The following is a 23,343-nucleotide window of genomic DNA, read 5'->3' as shown; positions in this document are numbered from 1 at the left end:
AGATTCGTGCCCATAGTCTTTCTTCTGACCTCTTCCTCCCTTACTTCTCATGAAGACTTATGGTGACCTTAGTCTCTAAGTGACCTTCTTTATAGTGACCAAAAACCTCTTTTGCCAATATGGCTTTAAGCCTTGCCTTGGACAGACACCAAAGTCCGTTTACTGAGAACAAGACTTTTCTTTTGTTCATACATGATACAGCTATATCAAGATTTCAAAATAATGATGTTTAAGAATTTACAATTGATTTTCCTCACAGATCATAAGAGAAAGGTGAGCTGTAAGTGTAGGCAGGCCATATAGTCCTTTTAGATTACATATCTCATTTATTTCAAAACTGTTATTCTTTGCTTGTTATTTGTTAAGATTTTTGTATTTTATTACATTTCTATTACCATGTTGATATTCTGAAAGTGCTTTGCCCTTTATTTTTTTTTTTTAATTTGAGTTATAATTTTGCATGGGCAGGGGAAGGCACCTACTGATTTCAGAGACATTTTCTAAATGCGTTTCTCTTTCCTAGATAGTCAGAAGTGTTTGGAAAGTGAAAATTAAATGTGCTAAAAATTGCTCATGAAAACAAACAAGCAAGCAAGCAAAAAACGCTTGTGTACAACATAACAGTCAATAACAACAGCTGGTAATTTAGAGTTTGGTAGCTAGATGATAGCTTCAGGAATCAGCAGATGAAGTTTAGAACTATTTTCTACCTTAGAGCTGATACTAAGTCATAAGAAAAGAATTCTGTTCCTTTAATGACTTTAGGCTAAATCCACAGAGGAATTGTCTTGATGAAATTAATTTAATGGAGGATATGTTAAATTTGCTTGCCTCGACTTGCTCTACACACAGCAGGGAGAAGTGGGCTCATCTAGTGTGCAATTCATGTGGCTCTTTTCTCTAGCTACCTTAACATTAGAAGAACTGGACATAAATAAAATCCTCCTTCTTCCTCAGCTGCCACTGTGGAGCTGCTTGGATCTCTAGCTTACATCTAGAGGTCCACTAGGTTTCTTAGACTAAGCCTTTGAAACCAGCACTATGAGCTGAGTTCTGAACTCTATTGAGTTTGTGTCACTCTAAAGATTTCTTTGGAACTTTAATGGATTTTTTGAAAATTACATATACAAGATCAGAATTGGGGATGTTGAGGACTCCTTCCTCCAAACCAGCTCAATATATATGTCTACACCAGTAAACTAAACAGAATAAGGATAGATTTGAGTCCTGGCACACATTTTCCTTCATTGTTCATTTTTCAGCAAGTTCAGAATGGTTTGGCCTGTGCCAGCTAGGAAATGTCTGGTAATGGTCTGAGGTAGAGAATAGCCCAGGAATGGTCCCAATAAAAGTATGGAGAAAGCTCCTTTCTGGGTGTGGAGGCAGTTTATGCAGTGGTTGTGCTATGCCATTTATGCTCAGGGTCAGGAATCTGCCTTTTTTTGGTTGCAAATGTCACACTGACAGAAAGTCCAGGACTCATGCTTCTGATGGGCAAACTGTTGGTGCTGATCTATAGACCTCAAGGTAAATGGCAGCAACTGGTAATTAACAGTGGCGGTGGTCAGATCTACATTCCTTACTCAGTTCCCAGTTAATGGAAGTGTAGGTCACTGAAAATACTCCCACCTTCCTAAGTATTCATAGGAATTGATCCTGAACACACTTAGCCTGCTATATTTTTGAATACTAGTAAGAAGTTTCTTAAAATTACTGTTACAGAAACATCTTTGCTCCAGCATATGTTTGGAGGTAATGATTTTTCCACTAGATAAATCTTTCCACTTGGGTTTTATAAGGAAATAGCTGGCTTCATATTTGGTCCATTCTCGTGACTAATTATTTAATCAGCTTCTATACATTCTACGCATTCTTAATCCCCACCACCTTTTCCTGCTTTGAGTGGAAGCTCCTCAATAACTATGTTTGTGTAGGCTGCAGATACACATTAGGTTGCTATGGGTTGCAGTTTGTAAGTTGCACACTGACAGAATTTGCAGCTGTGACAATAACTTCTTAAAATATTTTTCCAAAGCAGTCTACAAATTCTCTAAATGTGTTTCCTACAAAGACATTTTAATGTTTATGGAAACACCAAAGGACAAACAGTGGAGAATACTTTTTTCTTTTAGCTAGCTGGAAAAATTAAATGGTGTTAAACAGATGCTTCCAGATAAGTCTGAAGAATTCTCCTAGAAAGGTATAATCAATCACACACTTAGCCTATTACAACTGACTTGGATGGTACAAGTTTAATTGGATTAGCTTTCCCTGTATGCTGCATATTCTGCTCTCAGCAGCAGTAGCTCCTTCTTACAGTGGTTCTGCCTCATTGCTCAGTGGTAGAATTCCAAGAACTTCTACGTGAATTTTCCAGTAGAAAAGAAATCAAGGACATTGTGTGAACAGACTTTAAACTTGGCTGATTTTGTCAACATACACACACACACATCATAGCAGTAGTAAAATGCAAACAACAGGAAGCCAGTCTCCCTCCCAGGAATAATGTCATCACACAATGCCTGGTATGCAGAAAATCTTTAGGCTTGAGTATTTATTCAGATTTTAAAGATGGGAGGAAACTGTTCTTACAAAGCCTCTTTCCAAAACCTATGGTCTGAGCTGGACCTAAACGTAAAACTCACAGGACAATGTCTTCTCCCAGCTCTGAGGATTTACTTGCAGGATATGTGTGATAATGCCACCTACTGTCACCTGACAAACAGAATTTGTTTAGCTGCAAGCAATGTGATTATCAGCTTTTTACAAAGTCGTCTTATTTGTAGATTCACGACCTTAATTTTGAGAAGAAAGAGGATTTAACCTGAGCTATGTCAAAACAAACTCTGCTCATTAACTGAATGTTTCAAGAAAACTCTTGCCTAAACTGTCACACACATATTCATAATGCGTAAATTCATGCTTTCACTTTACTAAAGTTAAATTAGATTCTACACCAAAAATAAATACCATATCATATCTCGACTGCCTGAGCAGACTTTTGCAAATATATTATGCTTCAGATGTTAACCTTTCAAAGTAAGAAAATGAAAATATTACTTACCTGGGGTCAACATGTCCAAATTTTCAGTAGTACTTAAATCATATCTTGATCAAAATTATCTAGCTGGAAGAAACATGCAAGAAATTAGCAGTAAGATTTTTTAGATTTATAAAAGCATAAGCATGTAAATAAATCTCCCCTTATTCTTCACCTATTACAGAGAACTAGAGCTCCATATTTAATAATTAATAATGTGTAATTACTTCATTCTACATTATTTTCATATTTAGTCTATGAATAAAGAGATTTTTTAAATTAATGTTGAACACTTAGGGTCAAGTTTTTAAACCCGGTACATTAACTTCTGGTGATACATCCATATTCAGTAAAGCAGAAGACTTAAATGCATGCCTGGAATGTTAACAATAACACTGTACATAGTTTCATAACTTACAATCATTTCAATAGTAGTGGCTAGAGTTATGCATTAGTCTTCCACAGTAATTCTAATTGCAGCTACACAGAAGCTCCAGTATTAAATCCACCAGAATATATGTGTGAGTCTGGAAAACGTGTCTTTTACAAATCAGCCCTCATTGGAAAAGTAGAAGTGTATTTTTACTTAGCACCATGATTTTACTAAAATCAGATAATATACTAGTTTCCTTTATTCAAGAGGTGAATATGAATAATGTGAAAACTAATAAAAGACTCAAAAGAAACCAAGTTAACTTCCATCTATTACAACAGAAAATTTAAGCCTATGTACCTTTCTGAGAGACACTGACCCTCCACCCTGAGCTGAAGTTGACTCCATTGGATGCTGGATATTTAACAGAAATAAATTTTGATTCAAACACATAGTTGGACTTGGCTTTTCGACATCCTATGTGGCTGATATTGCACTAGTCAGTAGGAGTTTTTTTAACCTATTCTATTGTGTTTAAAATAATGCAGCATCCCCTAAGAGCATGATCAAAGTATGATTTTGGTGCCTAGCCTAGAGACAGAAGTGGGGCTTCAGTCCCTCTGTTTCATTTATGTATTTATTTACAAAATAAAAAACCGAGGACATAGGAAAGGAAATACACGAGATGAAGATGAAGCAAGAACATCTCCAAGACCTGAATATCTTCCTTAAAATCTGAAAAATTCTCAAAAATTAAACATATAATGATGATGCTCCTTGATGATCCTTGTAGGCTTACATTTACTTTTCTAAGCAGTAAGGCTTTAGAATTTTCCATCACTTTTAAAAGGTAGTTTCGCCAACAGTGATGCTTAACCCAGTGTCTTGGTTCAGTGGACAGGGACAACCAAAACCCAGAGAACAGAACTGATCTTATTAATACCCTTCACCTTCCCAGGGGAAGATAAAAGGGGAATGAGGAAGAGAGACTTAAAGGTTGGAAGTTAAAACTAGAACAGGTTTACTGGAACAGGGAAGGGATTGTAACACATGGATTGAGGAACAAGTAGGCAAATATATACAAAAAACCCAGTCTCAATGTTTGCAGATATACTCGTCCAAAGGTCTCTTGGATCAGAGCTGAATCAGGAAAGGGATCCATGGCTCTTCTCAGCCCTCAATGGCTTTGGATCCCACAGAGCATGAGCTTTCTTCAAGACCTCTGAGTGCAGTGAAGCAGCAATAAAGGAGGGGACAGGAAGAGGCAAACTTGCCATCCTCCTGGCTTTTCCAGAGTATGGCAGAAAATCGGAGGGAACACTGACCCCTCTCTGTTTTACCTCCCAGATCCCTCAGGATGCTAAACACCCTCTCTGTCAGTCCTTGCACTGATGCCATGAAATTAGCCTGGGCTCCCTCAAACCATAACACCCAGTAACTATTTTGCAAAATTAGATCCATGGTGATGTTTGCTTTATTTTTATTTTGTACACTGTGTGGTGGTGTAAAAAATTTCACACACATAATGAAATCCTATTTTGCTTACAAAAGAGGTTGCAGAGAGCTGTGTCGTAAAAAGCTGGATTTCATTAATTTTTCCTTTGAGATGGTAGCTGGGGTGTGAGAGCTGCTTTGACTGACATTAAATGATCTGTCAGCTTTTTCTGAAATACATGTCGTTTAGCTGATAACATGTTTTTTGCACTTCCTTCTGAGTCAAAAAGTAACATCTTCACTAAATAATTCTTACAAACAGACCCTTATCATGTAACTAGCTTATTCAGCACAAAGTTCCTGAAGGATATTTCACTAAAAGACAACACTCTGGAGAATGGAATATTGATGTTCTTTAATTAACTGTAACATTGTTAATTCCAGAAGAAATCACAGAAGGATCCAGAGGCTGACTTGGCATACTCAGGAGTTTTGTCTTTATCAATCTTGAAGACAACAGAGAGTGAGAGCCAAGGCCTTCAGGCTGTGTTCCATTGGTATTCCTGAGCCCATCTCTCTGATGAGACGCTGGTAAGAATCATGAAATTGTCAGAGTTGGAAGGAACCTCTAGAGATCGCAGAATCATGGATTCACAAAGTCTTAGGGGTTGGAAGGGACCTCGAAAGATCATCTAGTCCAACCTCCCCTACCAGAGCAGGGTCACCTAGAGTACATCACACAGGAACACATCCAGGTGAGTTTTGAATGTCTCCAGTGAAGGAGACTCCACAACTTCTCTGGGCAGCCTGTTCCAGTGCTCTGTCACTCTCAAAGGAAATAATTATTTTCTGATGTTTATGTGGAACCTTCTGTGTTCCAATTTGCACCCATTTCCCCTTGTCCTATCACTGGATATCACTGAAAAAAGCCTGGCTCCATCCTCCTGACATGTGCCCTTAAAGTATTTGTAAACATTGATAAGGTTGCCCCTCAGCCTCCTCCAAGCTAAAGAGACCCAGCTCCCTCAGCCTTTCCTCATAAGGGAGATGTTCCACTCCCTTAATCATCTTTGTGGATCTGCACTGGACTCTTTCAAACAGTTCCCTGCTCTTCTTGAACTGAGGGGCCCAGAACTGGACACAATATTCCAGATGCAGCCATACCAAGGTAGAATAGAGGGGAAGGAGAACCTCTCTTGACCGACTAACCACACCCTTTCTAATGCACCCCAGGATGCCATTGGCCTTCTTGGCTACAAGGGTACATTGCTGGCTCATGGTCATCCTCCTGTCTACCAGGACCCCCAGGTCCCTTTCACCTACACTGCTCTCCAGCAGGTCAGTCCCCCAACCTGTACTGGTACACGGGGTTGTTCTTCCCCAGATGCAACTTGTCCTTGTTGCATTTCATCAAGTTTCTCCCTGCCCAACTCTCCAGCCTGTCCAGGTCTCTCTAAACGGCAGCACAGCCTTCTGGTGTGTCAGCCACTCCTCCCAGCTTAGTGTCATCAGCAAACTTGCTGAGGGCACACTCTGTTCCCTCATCCAGGTTGATGAAAACATTGAATAGTACCGGTCCCAGTACCGACCCCTGAGGGACTCCACTAGTCATAGATCTCCAACTAGATTTTGTCCCATTGACCACAACTCTCTGACTTCTTCTTTTCAACCAGTTCATGATCCACCTCACTACCTGATCATCCAGACCACACTAGTAAGTGGGACTGATGAGAGTTTTTGGCAAGAACATAATCCAGCACAGTTATTTTAAACCAATGTCCAAGAATCACAACCACAAAGTGTACACACAGTGAAAAACGTGTATAATTATAATATTTCCTGAACATTTCCCCAGTCTCAAAGGACTCTGGTTCTCCTTGGAGAATTGCAAAGTTGAAGTTAGACTTGACAGTTCTATTTTGTCCGAATTGGCTTACCCATCACTGGAAGATGATAGGAAGTAGCTGGAAACTGAAGAAGAAAAGACAATATCAAAATTAAATAAATGTAACTGAGTAATTAATCACTAGATTAACTATGGTCAAGTTGCATGTTAAATTAAGTCCTACTTAATGGTTTTAAAATAAGATTAAACATGTTTCTGAATTCTATAGACCCATTTCTCCAAAAGCAATTTAGCTCAATATTGTTCAATTGGCAACAGGGAGAAACAGCTTCCTCTTCTGCAGAGTTTTTTAAAGAACTTACTCCCATTTAATTTCCCACAAAACAACTGGGGAGCCTTGTGTTCCTGAATAACTGGTGTGGTTTTAATTTGATTTGGATTCCAATGCTCTGTTTGCTAATTACTAATGCAAAACTGTACAGTTAGAAGTGACCTAAGGGGTACACAGAGATATAACACAATGTGGCTCCCCGTAAGTTCTATTTCACAGAATCACAGAGCTATTCAGGTTGGAAAAGACCCTTGGGATCAGTGAATTCAACCATCATCCCTGTTCTACAAAGACCTGCCCTGGCTTCCACCCCCTGTATGCCTCCTTCTTCAGTTTGAGCTTTTCTAGGAGGTGCTTGCTCATCCACACCAGCCTCTTGGAGTTTCTGCTTGACTTCCTCTTAGTTGGGATGCAATGCTCTTGGGCCTGGAGAAGGTGATCCTTAAATATCAGCCAGCTTTCATGGGCCTCTCTACCCTCCAGGATATTATCCCAAGACATTCTCTTGAGCAGATCCCTGAAGAGGCTGAAATCTGCCCTTCTGAAGTCAAGAACAGTAAGCTTGTTGTGAGCTCCTTGCTGCCCTAAGGATCTTGAACTCCACTATTTCATGGTCACTACAACCTAGGCTGCCCTTGAGCATAACATCCCTCACCAGCCCTTCCTCATTGATGAGGACAAGATCCAGCACAACACGTCTCCTTGTTGGGTCCTCAATTACTTGGAAAAGAAAGCTGTCATCCTTGCACTCTAGGAACCTCCTGGATTGCTTGTGTTTAGCAGAGCTGTTCTTCCAACAGATGTCAGGGTGGTTGAAGTCTCCCATGAGGACCATGGCTTGATCATAGAATCAAAGAATCGTGGGATAGTTTGGATTGGAAGGGACATTTAAAGGTCATCTAGTCCAAACCCCCTGCAGTGAGCAGGAACATCCGACTGGATAAGGTTGCTCAGAGCCCCATCCAAACTGACCTTGGAGGTGAACTATGTGCTGAATTCAAAGTCTTTGTGGAATGACTACAGAACTTCAGACAACTGAAATAAAGTAACTCTTCATTAAAACCTTAAAAGTTCTCTTAAATTACCTGACAGATTTTTTCCTCAAAGTTCAACATTATTGATAAATATTTTTAACATGCTTGCTCAAGAAAGCCATAAATCTGTAGCTCATTTTCTGTACTTCTTCCAATACCTTAATGAATGCAGAAATGCAAGTAAGTCCTATTATTACTATTATCCAGTATTAAATAAGACTGCCACAAACCACTCCATACAGCTTAATCTCAGCCAGTAGTCTTACAGTCAAATTATCTTAAAAAGAAAGTCTTCTATGTTCCCTTATTCCAAACACAAAGAAAATGCATCAGAGAATCAGAAACTATTGGTTGATCAGTAGGAGGCATAAATTATTCCTCACTCCCCACTACAATCACGGGGCTTTATACAGTTCCTATTAAAACCAATAAGAGCTTTTCTGTCAGCTACAATGGAAAAAGGATTGGAGTGGTATTTCGTAATGGGGAGCCTTATATGTAAAGCCATAGTAATTTATAAATCATTGCTACTGAACAAAATGAATGCAAAATTTCAACCCATAGCACTAATGGTTTTCCAGCAGTTGGCCAAGGATTTGTTTCATGAAGAAAAGGGCTGAACAAGTCAGCCCCACACCTGCAGTAGCTTTAATATCAAGCCTTATCCAAAGATGCTATTTTAAGTATTTTAAGTATTTTTGTTTCCCTCTCTCAATTACCACCATGTAGAGATGATGGGAGACTGCTAGGCAAGCTGCAAGCAGCTGCATTTTCTCCCTCACATTATCTGCCACTAGTTTAAAGGAGACCAAATTATATATTAGCATCCTTCCACGGGGTGTAGGCTGTCATGTTTTGCCATCTAGCTGCATCCCTGTCTTGGCTGAGAAACCTGCTAAACATGAGCCAACAGTGTGCCCAGGTGGCCAAGAAGGCCAACAGCATCCTGGCCTGCAACAAGAACAGTGTGGCCAGCAGGAGTATGGAGGTGATCCTGCTCCTGTACTTGGCTCTGGTGAGGCTGCACCTCTAGTACTGTGTCCAGTTCCAGGCCCCTCACTACAGGAAGGACATTGAGGTGCTGGAGCATGTCCAGAGGAGAGTAACCAAGCTGGTGAAGGTTTAGAGATAAAGTCATATGAGGAGAAGCTGAGGGAACTAGGATTGTTTCTTTTGTAGAAGGGGAAGCTGGGGTGAGGCTTTATTTTTCTCTACAACTACCTGAAAGGAGGTAGTAGAGAGGTGGGTGTTGGCCACTTTTCTCAGGTGAATAATGATAGGACTAGAGGGAAGGGATCTATTCACTGGGACCTTGACAGGCTGGAAAGATGGGCCAGTGCCAACATCAGGAAGTTCAACAAGGCCAAGTGCAAGGTCCTGCACCTGGGTCAGCACAACCCTAGGCAAAAATACAGGCTGGGGGGAAGAATGGTTGGAGAGCAGTCCTGAGGAGAAGCCCTTGGGAGTGGTAGTTGATAAGAAGCTCACCATGAGCTGCCAGTGTGTGCTGGAGCCCAGAGAGCAACTGCATCCTGGGCTGTATCAAAAGAAGTGTGGCCAGCAGGGCCAGGGAGGTGATTCTGCCCCTCTGCTCTGCTCTGGTGAGACCTCACCTGGAATACTCTGTACAGTTCTGGTGCCCTCAGCACAAGATATAGATCTCTTGGAGAGGGTCCAGAGAAGCGCCACCAAGATGATCAAAGGGCTGGAGCATCTCTGCTATGAAGACAGGCTGAGAAAGTTGGGGCTGTTCAGCCTAGAGAGGAGGCTCTGGGGAGACCTTATAGTGGCCTTCCAGTACTTGAAGAGGCTACAGGAAAGTTAGGCAGGGGCTTTTCACCAGAGAAGATAGTGATAGGACAAGGGTAATGGTTTTAAACTGAGAGAGGGGAGATTTAGGTTATATATTAGGAATAAATTCTTCACTGTAAGGGTGGTGAGGAACTGAAATGGGTTGCCCAGGGAGGTTGTTGATGCCCCATCCTGGAGGTTTTTAAGGCCAGGTTGGACAAGGTTTTATGCAACCTGGTCTAGTGGTAGGGTTCCCTGCTCATGGCAGGGGGGGGTTGGTACTTGATCATCTTTAAGGTCCCTTCCAAACTTGATGATTCCCTGATTTTGTGGAATGGCCTGAAGTTGTGGCAGGGGAGGTTTAGACTAGATATTGGGAAGAATTTTTTTACTGAAAGAGTAGTTGGGCACTGGAAGGGGCTGCCTAGGGAGGTGGTGGAGTCACCACCCCTGGAGGTGTTAAAAAAATGTGTAGACATGGCACGTCAGCACACGCACTAGTGGGTATGGTGGGGTTTTTTTTGGAATTGATTGTTGGACTTGGTGATCTTAGAGGTCTTTTCCAACCATGACAACTGTGTGATTCTGTGAACTGTCTCACTTTCTTTGTGCTTTCTGCACCACAGGTCCTGGTTGAATAGTTTCTTTGCCTTTGTCATGACAACATGCACTTGAAGTGGTTTAGGGGTTTTTTTTCTTCTTTTTGTTGTGGTTTTTTTTTTTCTCCTTGGAACTGAAAAAATACTAATGAAAAGTAACAACAAGAAATTCCTGGAAATATATGATTCCTTTTTCATGCTGAGGTGCCTGCTTCTATCCTTTATAATGCTCAGCTTTGTACATTTTGACTGAGTAGCTGAGGTCACCCAACAGCAATGAACTGGTGAAGAACAACAGAAATAGAGCTAAGAGACTTTTATTCTTGGAGAGCATAAGTGATAATTTGGAGCACCGTACTTCTCAGTAAGGAAAGATGACATTGTCTCATCCAGTTTAGTCTTGATAGCTAATGGGAATGGTAGCTCCCTTTTCCCTGGAAATCTCCTAGTATTGCAAATTCCATGCAAGAAGAGAGAGAATAGAGGAGAAGATGGCTTCATGTGCATCATCCCAAGCCCTCTGCACTAACCCAAAGACTTCTTGTAAACACCTCTAATTTCTAAAGCTATTTAGGTTGATGTACCTCTGAGAACTCATTAGTGGAGGCAGCACAAACAAAAAGAACTGCAGCAGTGTCTTTGTTCAGGAAATCAGAGAGCAGCAACAAAGTACCTGGAGATTTACAGGAAATAAAACTGTTGCTAAAGTCATGTAATCAGGAAAGCATTGTAAGATGAAAGGACATGTTCAACTTTGTCATGCATTAGGGAAGAGAACAGGAAAAAAGGTCCTCTACCTTTTTTTTTTTTTTTTCCTTTGCTTTAGAGACTTGAAAGTGATGGGGAAAAGAGAGTTTACAAGATATGTAGAAGCTTGAAATTCACTCCTTACTGAGCTCTACACATCATACAAATCAATGAAGAATAAAATGAGTCCATGGCTTCCTACTTGCACTGACTGCTCAGAATAGCTCTGGGATTTCTGCCTGTATTTCAAGGTAGTAATTTGTTCATTTTGTTCAGCTAAATCACTTGATCTAAGAAACACTATTAACTCTCCTTAAAAGTATTGTCTTCTTTGCCTCCCTGTTTCATCCATCAGGAGAGCAAAATACATGTAAACTTGATTATTATATATATATATAATATATATATAAATGTATTATATAAAATAATGAATATATATATAAATAAAATATTTTTAAGCCTTCAACAGAGTACACATTCCATATATTAACATTAGGAGACCTTCCTCGACGTGCCCTTCTTCACCTACTCGTACTGCCTCTGTGCCTTAAATCTTGCTGTCCATAATAGGCTGCATTACAGAGGCATAGCTTTTTAGGTTCAGTTGTCTCCGTCCAGCAGCCTCCAGTAAAACAAGAACAAAACAAAAGGAGGGAGTGAGCAGGAACATCCGACTGGATAAGGTTGCTCAGAGCCCCATCCAAACTGACCTTGGAGGTGAACTATGTGCTGAATTCAAAGTCTTTGTGGAATGACTACAGAACTTCAGACAACTGAAATAAAGTAACTCTTCATTAAAACCTTAAAAGTTCTCTTAAATTACCTGACAGATTTTTTCCTCAAAGTTCAACATTATTGATAAATATTTTTAACATGCTTGCTCAAGAAAGCCATAAATCTGTAGCTCATTTTCTGTACTTCTTCCAATACCTTAATGAATGCAGAAATGCAAGTAAGTCCTATTATTACTATTATCCAGTATTAAATAAGACTGCCACAAACCACTCCATACAGCTTAATCTCAGCCAGTAGTCTTACAGTCAAATTATCTTAAAAAGAAAGTCTTCTATGTTCCCTTATTCCAAACACAAAGAAAATGCATCAGAGAATCAGAAACTATTGGTTGATCAGTAGGAGGCATAAATTATTCCTCACTCCCCACTACAATCACGGGGCTTTATACAGTTCCTATTAAAACCAATAAGAGCTTTTCTGTCAGCTACAATGGAAAAAGGATTGGAGTGGTATTTCGTAATGGGGAGCCTTATATGTAAAGCCATAGTAATTTATAAATCATTGCTACTGAACAAAATGAATGCAAAATTTCAACCCATAGCACTAATGGTTTTCCAGCAGTTGGCCAAGGATTTGTTTCATGAAGAAAAGGGCTGAACAAGTCAGCCCCACACCTGCAGTAGCTTTAATATCAAGCCTTATCCAAAGATGCTATTTTAAGTATTTTAAGTATTTTTGTTTCCCTCTCTCAATTACCACCATGTAGAGATGATGGGAGACTGCTAGGCAAGCTGCAAGCAGCTGCATTTTCTCCCTCACATTATCTGCCACTAGTTTAAAGGAGACCAAATTATATATTAGCATCCTTCCACGGGGTGTAGGCTGTCATGTTTTGCCATCTAGCTGCATCCCTGTCTTGGCTGAGAAACCTGCTAAACATGAGCCAACAGTGTGCCCAGGTGGCCAAGAAGGCCAACAGCATCCTGGCCTGCAACAAGAACAGTGTGGCCAGCAGGAGTATGGAGGTGATCCTGCTCCTGTACTTGGCTCTGGTGAGGCTGCACCTCTAGTACTGTGTCCAGTTCCAGGCCCCTCACTACAGGAAGGACATTGAGGTGCTGGAGCATGTCCAGAGGAGAGTAACCAAGCTGGTGAAGGTTTAGAGATAAAGTCATATGAGGAGAAGCTGAGGGAACTAGGATTGTTTCTTTTGTAGAAGGGGAAGCTGGGGTGAGGCTTTATTTTTCTCTACAACTACCTGAAAGGAGGTAGTAGAGAGGTGGGTGTTGGCCACTTTTCTCAGGTGAATAATGATAGGACTAGAGGGAAGGGATCTATTCACTGGGACCTTGACAGGCTGGAAAGATGGGCCAGTGCCAACATCAGGAAGTTCAACAAGGCCAAGTGCAAGGTCCTGCACCTGGGTCAGCACAACCCTAGGCAAAAATACAGGCTGGGGGGAAGAATGGTTGGAGAGCAGTCCTGAGGAGAAGCCCTTGGGAGTGGTAGTTGATAAGAAGCTCACCATGAGCTGCCAGTGTGTGCTGGAGCCCAGAGAGCAACTGCATCCTGGGCTGTATCAAAAGAAGTGTGGCCAGCAGGGCCAGGGAGGTGATTCTGCCCCTCTGCTCTGCTCTGGTGAGACCTCACCTGGAATACTCTGTACAGTTCTGGTGCCCTCAGCACAAGATATAGACCTCTTGGAGAGGGTCCAGAGAAGCGCCACCAAGATGATCAAAGGGCTGGAGCATCTCTGCTATGAAGACAGGCTGAGAAAGTTGGGGCTGTTCAGCCTAGAGAGGAGGCTCTGGGGAGACCTTATAGTGGCCTTCCAGTACTTGAAGAGGCTACAGGAAAGTTAGGCAGGGGCTTTTCACCAGAGAAGATAGTGATAGGACAAGGGTAATGGTTTTAAACTGAGAGAGGGGAGATTTAGGTTATATATTAGGAATAAATTCTTCACTGTAAGGGTGGTGAGGAACTGAAATGGGTTGCCCAGGGAGGTTGTTGATGCCCCATCCTGGAGGTTTTTAAGGCCAGGTTGGACAAGGTTTTATGCAACCTGGTCTAGTGGTAGGGTTCCCTGCTCATGGCAGGGGGGGGTTGGTACTTGATCATCTTTAAGGTCCCTTCCAAACTTGATGATTCCCTGATTTTGTGGAATGGCCTGAAGTTGTGGCAGGGGAGGTTTAGACTAGATATTGGGAAGAATTTTTTTACTGAAAGAGTAGTTGGGCACTGGAAGGGGCTGCCTAGGGAGGTGGTGGAGTCACCACCCCTGGAGGTGTTAAAAAAATGTGTAGACATGGCACGTCAGCACACGCACTAGTGGGTATGGTGGGGTTTTTTTTGGAATTGATTGTTGGACTTGGTGATCTTAGAGGTCTTTTCCAACCATGACAACTGTGTGATTCTGTGAACTGTCTCACTTTCTTTGTGCTTTCTGCACCACAGGTCCTGGTTGAATAGTTTCTTTGCCTTTGTCATGACAACATGCACTTGAAGTGGTTTAGGGGTTTTTTTTCTTCTTTTTGTTGTGGTTTTTTTTTTTCTCCTTGGAACTGAAAAAATACTAATGAAAAGTAACAACAAGAAATTCCTGGAAATATATGATTCCTTTTTCATGCTGAGGTGCCTGCTTCTATCCTTTATAATGCTCAGCTTTGTACATTTTGACTGAGTAGCTGAGGTCACCCAACAGCAATGAACTGGTGAAGAACAACAGAAATAGAGCTAAGAGACTTTTATTCTTGGAGAGCATAAGTGATAATTTGGAGCACCGTACTTCTCAGTAAGGAAAGATGACATTGTCTCATCCAGTTTAGTCTTGATAGCTAATGGGAATGGTAGCTCCCTTTTCCCTGGAAATCTCCTAGTATTGCAAATTCCATGCAAGAAGAGAGAGAATAGAGGAGAAGATGGCTTCATGTGCATCATCCCAAGCCCTCTGCACTAACCCAAAGACTTCTTGTAAACACCTCTAATTTCTAAAGCTATTTAGGTTGATGTACCTCTGAGAACTCATTAGTGGAGGCAGCACAAACAAAAAGAACTGCAGCAGTGTCTTTGTTCAGGAAATCAGAGAGCAGCAACAAAGTACCTGGAGATTTACAGGAAATAAAACTGTTGCTAAAGTCATGTAATCAGGAAAGCATTGTAAGATGAAAGGACATGTTCAACTTTGTCATGCATTAGGGAAGAGAACAGGAAAAAAGGTCCTCTACCTTTTTTTTTTTTTTTTCCTTTGCTTTAGAGACTTGAAAGTGATGGGGAAAAGAGAGTTTACAAGATATGTAGAAGCTTGAAATTCACTCCTTACTGAGCTCTACACATCATACAAATCAATGAAGAATAAAATGAGTCCATGGCTTCCTACTTGCACTGACTGCTCAGAATAGCTCTGGGATTTCTGCCTGTATTTCAAGGTAGTAATTTGTTCATTTTGTTCAGCTAAATCACTTGATCTAAGAAACACTATTAACTCTCCTTAAAAGTATTGTCTTCTTTGCCTCCCTGTTTCATCCATCAGGAGAGCAAAATACATGTAAACTTGATTATTATATATATATATAATATATATATAAATGTATTATATAAAATAATGAATATATATATAAATAAAATATTTTTAAGCCTTCAACAGAGTACACATTCCATATATTAACATTAGGAGACCTTCCTCGACGTGCCCTTCTTCACCTACTCGTACTGCCTCTGTGCCTTAAATCTTGCTGTCCATAATAGGCTGCATTACAGAGGCATAGCTTTTTAGGTTCAGTTGTCTCCGTCCAGCAGCCTCCAGTAAAACAAGAACAAAACAAAAGGAGGGGATAATTTTTTCCTTTCCTTTTTTTTTTTTTTTTTTTTTTTTCCATCAGCAGCATGTTATTACCAGCAAGAAAACTGGTTTATTAAGGGTATATTTACTTATGAACAGACCGTTTAGGACTTTCAGTTTCCTCCTGAATTAGTCACAAACTGCATGTTCAGTTTCCTAAACTCATTTGAAACAGTTAAGTTTAATTGCTTAAAACAGATAGGAAGCATTCAAGGAACAAGTATATCCCAACCACCTGTGTGTCATTCTGACTCACAGCCCGAGCAAAGCAAACACAGAGTCAGTGATAACCTTTCCAGTGACACAAGAGTTTTATATTTGTCCATCTGAGCCAGAAGAGCAGGCAATGTTCATGTTCCTCCAACCCCCGTCTTCATGTTCACACGGTCAGGCTCAGCAGGAGACACAGCGCACCTCACAGAGATCCAAGAGGAAGGTTACAGGGGGCATTGCGTGTACAGGAGATACCAGGCTCCCAAGGACTCCCACTGTTCTCAGCATTGCCATCTGTTGCAGGATAATCTGGCAGTATCAGGCTAAGTAGCTCCTGACATGGGTTTTTTTTCCCTCCCACGGCAGAGATCTAGTTTATTCCTCTGTCCACTAGCCAGAAAAGAGTAGAGTTACAATCCTGTAGATGCTTTTGACCAGACATGGTTTGAAAGCCACAAGTAACCCACAGCTGAGCACAGTAACTGAAGAGTCTTATCCTGTCATTTGGGTTCCCTTTAATCTGCTGCTACCATAGAGTGAAAATCTGAAGGTTGTTCAGTTCCTGAGTAAATTGTCATGGGTCCAATGAACCTAGTGCAACTGAGCTTGTTTACATCTTCTCTGAATGTGGCCACAAATCAATCAAATTTCCCTATGTGGCTTTAGCATGTACTAACAGTGGGACTGTGTCTGCATGGAGTAGACTAAAATCCTGGCATCACACTGAATCAAACTAATCAGGCTGATGTTATTGCTAAGCCTATGGGTGTAATAAAACAACAGGAGTATAGAATTACTTCTCATGATGCTGTTTTTGGGGATCGATCCTCCACCCTATAGTCTTTTTGAAGATATAGTTAAATTCAGACAAATACTCTTTTGCGTATGGTAAATCAAATAAAAAATTAGTCTTGTTTTTCATCATTTCAGTTATATGGTAGATTTTGCGTTTTTTACTGTAATTTAAAAATTATAGGGGTCTGAAAAAACTTACTGAAATCAACAGATAGAGTTTGTTCCCATGAGCTCTAGATCCCACTTGTGATATCCAGGTCTCATGTAGACTTCTCATTGCAAATGCTTGACATGCAAAAATAGTTCTATTCTTTCTTGCTACTCACATATCATTTGGAAATTCAGCCACTTTTTATTCAATGAGAAGGTCATCCCTGATTAATTTTTTTTTTTTTTTCATATCTATGGCACTTTTAATGGTTATCAGAGCAGTTTATTTTTACCACTGTAGAGATGGTTACTCCTACAAAAAAAACCCCATCACTGCTAAATCATTGTTTTGTGTGTGCACATAGTAATTCCTTCTTCATTTAATATTAAAAAAACATGACTTTGAAAATTATTTGGATGACAATCTATGCATTTTCTGGCATTAATCTAGAAATACGTTTTTTGGAGTGCAAGGAATACCATGAGCTGTGCACACAAAGAAGAAATGGTAAGACCACAACTCTTTTGAACTCAGAAAAAATACCTGAGCTTAGAGCCAAAAGAAGCTATACAAACTGGACATTAGGAAAAGGTTCTTTATTATGAGGGTGGTGGAACAGGTTGCCTAGAGAGCTGGTGGAGGCCCCATCCCTGGATACCTTCAAGGTCTGGCTTGATGAGGGTCGGAGCAATCTGGTTCTGTTGGAGATGTTCCCACATACTGGACTGGATAACCTTTATAGGTCCCTTCCAACCTAATACATTCTAGGTTTCTACTAAATTCTTGTGCCTTAGCTCTCCTGTATGAGCATGGCCCATTCAAGTCTTAACACACTGTTATGTGGAAGACATGAATGCCAAATACCTAACCCAGAAAACTGGTATAGGCAAAATTGCCTAGAAATGACAACTTAGATGTGTCTAGGCATGTAACATTTGAGCTGACTCAAAGAGATTTGGTGCATCAAATCTGTTAAAGGTTTTTGGTGTTACATCTTACCTTTTCCCCCCTGGAGTTACACTGTTGAAGAGTTTGAGCTGCTGTATCCCCTTTTCATAGCTGATATGATGGGTTCTGTGACATTCAGTGTGTTTTTTCAGTGGCTGAGCTATCTGCAGAAAAAATACTCAATAGGCAGCTAGAAGGGCCATGATTAATGTATAAAGACAGCAGAATCTTAACATATGGATGTAGCAATAATTTTAATTCTCTGAAACGTAATCCCTTACTACTCTTTGAAGCTCAGTCCCCTGCTGTGTCCATCATTCTCTCTGCTTTTGCCCCATGTTTCACTCCTCAGTGTTTCTCTGTTCATCTATTCACTTGATTTTAATTTTCCTAGTACTTTACCCTTACATACCTCCTGCTGTCTCTGATATCTTTTTATTTCTTTTTTATTTCCCCTGCTTCCTCAATAGGCAGGAGATTATACAGTAGATTTGCAAGCAATTATTCATACAGACAAGAGTATTAAAAGACATAGCATTCCTAAATTACTGAAGGCTCTCTGGCTTACAGGAAAAAAGACCTCCTTTTGGTGTGAGGTTTTGTGTCAGGGGCTAAGGTGTTTTTCACAGAATCACAGAACCTTAGGGGTTGGAAGGGACCTCGAAAGATCATCTAGTCCAACCCCCCTGCCAGAGCAGGATCACCCAGAGCACATCACACAGGAACGTGTCCAGGCGGGTTTCGAATGTGTCCAGCAAAGGAGACTCGACAGGCTCTCTGGGCAGCCTGTTCCAGTGCTCTGTCACTCTCACAGGAAAGATTTTCCTGATATTTATGTGGAACCTCCTATGCTCCAGTTTGCACCCATTGCCCTTTGTCCTATCACTAGACATCACTGAAAAAAGCCTGGCTCCACCCTCCTGACACTCACCCTTTACATATTTGTGAACATTGATGAGGTCACCCCTCAGTCTCCTCCAAGCTAAAGAGACCCAGCTCAGCCTTTCCTCATAAGGGAGATGTTCCACTCCCTTCATCATCTCTGTGGCTCTGAGCTAGATTCTTTCAAGCAGTTCCCTGTCCTTCTTGAACTGAGGGGCCCAGAACTGGACACAATACTCCAGATGCGGCCTCACCAATGCAGAAGAGAGGGGGAGGAGAACCTCTCTTGACCGACTAACCACACCCTTTCTAATGCACCCCGGGATGCCATTGGCCTTCTTGGCTACAAGGGCACATTGCTGGCTCGTGGTCATCCTCCTGTCCACCAGGACCCCCAGGTTCCTTTCTCCTACAGGTCAGCCCCCAACCTGTACTGGTTTTCTTCCATAAAAACGGGGAGGTTTTTTTCCACCGCAAATAACTTCCAAATAATCCCTTAAAACAATGTATGTTCTAAGACCATGATGTCATACATAATTGTTCAAATGTCATTAATTATTTACAAGACTTGGAAAATTCTGAAAGGAATTAATTCACAGGTTTCTGTCACCTCACTGTTATCCATTCTCCCATTTAACTGTGGGTAATTTTTTTTATATTTGTTTCTTCTAGAGGCAGGTTACTGTTTTAAATCTGTTCCTGACTTTCATCTCTGAGTCAGTGACACTGCTATCAGAGAGGTTATATAGCTTCTTCTCCATTTTTTATTAATTAGATACATATTTGATTTTTAATTGATATTTTGTGGTTTTTGGATCTTGAACTATTTTTTGCATTTTTAACACCAGGAAGGATATTTCTCTGTCTATGATTCTGCACTGATTTTTATTTCTCTCCCTTTCATTCCGGTCTTGATACAGGTAAAATGAGAATACTTCTGCAAAATTATTCATTAAAATGTTCATTTTTAACCATATCTAGTATCATCCTCTCAAAAACTGACAGATAATAGTTACGGGTTTACTGTATGGCTTTGGCAGAAAACTTGAAAAGCTTTCTTGACTGGGCTTGGCAGAAGCCTCATGGGACTGCAGCTCATATGAAAGGATAATGGCTTGGCTGTTATGAAATTCCTCCATTTTATGCTCTAAATAAGAAATTGTTGCCTAGTGCTTCAAACAAAGGGGCTGAGTGTGGAACTGGTTCTTTCCTGAGCTGGTGGAGCTCAATATAAATATAGTCAATTGCCCTGTGACTCCCAGCCATATATAAAATACTGGAAATAACAGGTAAGGAAAGAAATATTTTCAGTACGTTCTATATACTGGGATCAACAAGGTCTAAGAGTCTTCTCTGTACCACCCTAGCAGACTGTTACTCTGCCTTCCTTCTGCTTTGCATTTCCATGCCAGCAGAAAATGTTTTGCTGTATTCAAGTACAAATCAAATCTAGGAGATCTGATTTTCTGCACCCATTCTCACATATCTGTTTTCCACTGAGACTGGACTGTCCCTAGCAAGGTAACAAGCAATAATTGCAGTATTTATTCTGCTGAGGGCTTGGACTGCCTGCCTGCAGCTTCAGGCCTCTGAAGATGTAAGAAGAAAATTGTCAGCCAGTAGGTCTGTATGAACATGGCATCATGTGGTGAGATGTGAGCAGCTTTAGTGCTTGTCTGTACTTTGACATCAGCAGAAAAGGAGATCCTCAGAAGCAGAGAGAAAAGTAGGTCAGCAGGGAGAAAAAGCCGATGAGAACCCGAGCAAGCAACTCAAGAGCAGGGAACAGCAAGGCAGAGGGATAAAGGGCAAGGGATGCTGGAAGGTGGAAGGGAACTGGAGGACGAGGAAGGGAAGGTCCTCATTTAGCCCTGGGCTACATGAAATGGGTGGCATGACTGCATCAGGCACACAGATCCCATGCCCTACATGTTTCTAAAGTTTAGGAACAGCACTTCCAGAGACTAAGTTCTCTACTTTGGCAACCAGGAACGGGTGGTGTCTTTAAAAGCCCCTGTGAAGAACTTTTTTTGAAAACACACAGAGACAGACAAGTATTCCGAAGTATCTCCAGTAAAATGACTTGTTAGGTCCCAAATGTCAGCTTTCAGCTCAGCTGCTGTCTGTTCTGAGCACACTTCACTCTGGGATGAAGTGCTAAGATTAAACATGAGTAAAGGCTATGGGAGAAGGCACCATGTGGTTTCTTTCTTGTTAACTCAAAATTATTTCCAGTACTAAATGAGAAGGATTCCTGCAGGGATTAACAAAGTTAAAAAGGATGCATTTTCCTATGCTAGAGGAACCACAGTAACAGCTGCTCAAGTCCTAGACCTCACTAACCTGGCTTCCTGTTTTCTATGTAACTCCTCTTCAGTCAGAAGTTAAATAACTATTCCTCCCACCAAGGCTATACAGGCTGAGGCTAAACATTTCATGTGGGTCAGCCTAGAGGAGAGAAGAGTAAAAGAGATGGTGGTGCAAACACTAGGAGCAAAGATTGAACAAGCACCAGGTTTTCTGTTCCTGTTTTCTTACTTGCCTTCTGATCACCAAAAGGGAAGATGTTCTCATTTTGCTAGTGTCACCAGCCTTGCTCCACATGCTTCCCTTCACACGTGTTCAGATCTTGAGAAGTCTTATTAAAAAAAACACAGTGAATAAAGGAAATGGTGTTCAGAGGCACTTCTCTCATGGCTCAAGGAGAAAGAAGGCAAGTAATAAAAAAATAAAAGTAGTATCTAGAAAAAGTGTGCAACAGTGATTCTGGGAGCATTGACCCATAAGTGGAGCAGACTTGCCATATGTATCATTTCAGTTTGTATGAGGAAAGACCTTCTTGCACCTGCCAATATTTTAAGTTGCTATTGTATTTCAGTCATTTGTTTCTGTGTGCCTGTCACCTGAGCAGTTATCCCCAGTGATGACAAACCTGTTTCATGTCTGATGCTCAGCATCTTTCTAATGGTACTTTGAAGAATGCTTCACATCAATCCTAGATGAGATTAGTCAGCTTGACAAATACAGCCTCTCTGCTCAATGAGTGTCAGTCCTTTAGAACACTGGACTTAAAAGCTGTAGTCAAGTTTAGAGTGAAGGTCATAAATCTTCCAGGGCTGCGGTAGCTGTAGCTTATTTGATAGCTGCAAGTCACTGTGGACTAAATCAGACTCATATTCTTCCAGGATACAACTTGGACCAGATCCAAAATCATACTGTGTAGTTTAATTGAATGAATGAAATACAATGTTGATTTGCCAGCTGTTATATTGCAATCCAGACTTTTAATTCCTTGCTCGCAAATGACTCTCGGCATGCAGGAGGGACCAAAGGATTGCTCCATTTAACACCCAGTAATTCAGAGCCTGCAGGGAGCTCTGTTGTACACAAGGCAAATACTGGGTACAAATACCAAAACATTCCCAAGTATGTAAATTAAACACCTTCAGAAGTTTTAAAAATAGCATAGTCTTAAGACTAGCAATCATATTCTGCAATGAAATTTGTACAAAACATACATGCATATGTACATATATATGTGCATAAATACATATGTCACAGTGAGATATTTCAGTCTGGTCTTGTTTTGCTAAGACTTGGCTTCTATTTGTGTCTTCTAATGTTGAAGTGAAAAAAGCATTTGCACAAAATTCTCTTTACTTCCCCTTATCCAGTATAGCAAATTAACTGTCTGTGCCCAGCCTGGCATCTCTTAGAATGAGCGCTCTGAATTGCTGAAAAAGAGACAGAACCTATAACAAAGATTTGGGTAGGCAGAGAAACACAGCTTGAAGGCAGATAATGGTATTGAAATGAAGCCATCATTGCCAAATGCAAAGATTAAAAAATAATTCTTCACTTACCTGCCAGGATTATTTGAATAAAAGGAGGAAATAAATATTGTTCCTTCAATAGGGAAGACCTGATAAAGGTCAGAGCTCTTAGCTTTTTAGTCTGCTCCCTAAAATATAGCATTAGAGTGTAGAAATGAACTCTGGGAATTAGGTGGTTTAGTCACATGGGCGGTCATTTGGATAATGAATAATGGATTGTAAGGTCAGGCCCTGAAGACCACTATTCACAGTCAGCAATGCCACACTGTATTTACCATATGCAATAATTCCCTTTCACAACTGCATATGACTAGATACAACACTGTGTAACATGTCTATGAAGGCAGAGAAGGAAATTGATTACCAATTGTATATATTTAGTATCTCAGGTGTTGTTAATTTATTAAAATAATCATCTTAAAGACATGGTGATATCATATTCTCAATAGAAAATTACAGCATTGAAATTCATTCACATGAGTTAGAATGATTAGACTTTCAAAATCTCTTCTGATATCTCATTTCCTAAATTATTATCTCCTCTTCCGTCAGTACTTTCTCAATATATAATTATTGCAAGCAACCTAGTACTTTCACCCTGACTCCTGGGACTCACTTCTTTCATTGAATACAAAAATATAAATAGAAACCTGCTGACAGAAAAAAATAAAAATAAAAATAAAAGAGAGTTCAGTAATCAATACCTGCTGGAAATTATTTCTAAATAATTTGAAAATTCGAAGAGGTAGGGAA

The sequence above is a fragment of the Chaetura pelagica genome, unplaced genomic scaffold (genome assembly GCF_000747805.2).
Source record: "Chaetura pelagica isolate M959 unplaced genomic scaffold, ChaPel_1.0 scaffold106, whole genome shotgun sequence".
Classification (NCBI taxonomy): domain Eukaryota; kingdom Metazoa; phylum Chordata; class Aves; order Apodiformes; family Apodidae; genus Chaetura; species Chaetura pelagica.
Note: the sequence above shows the minus strand (reverse complement) of the source record.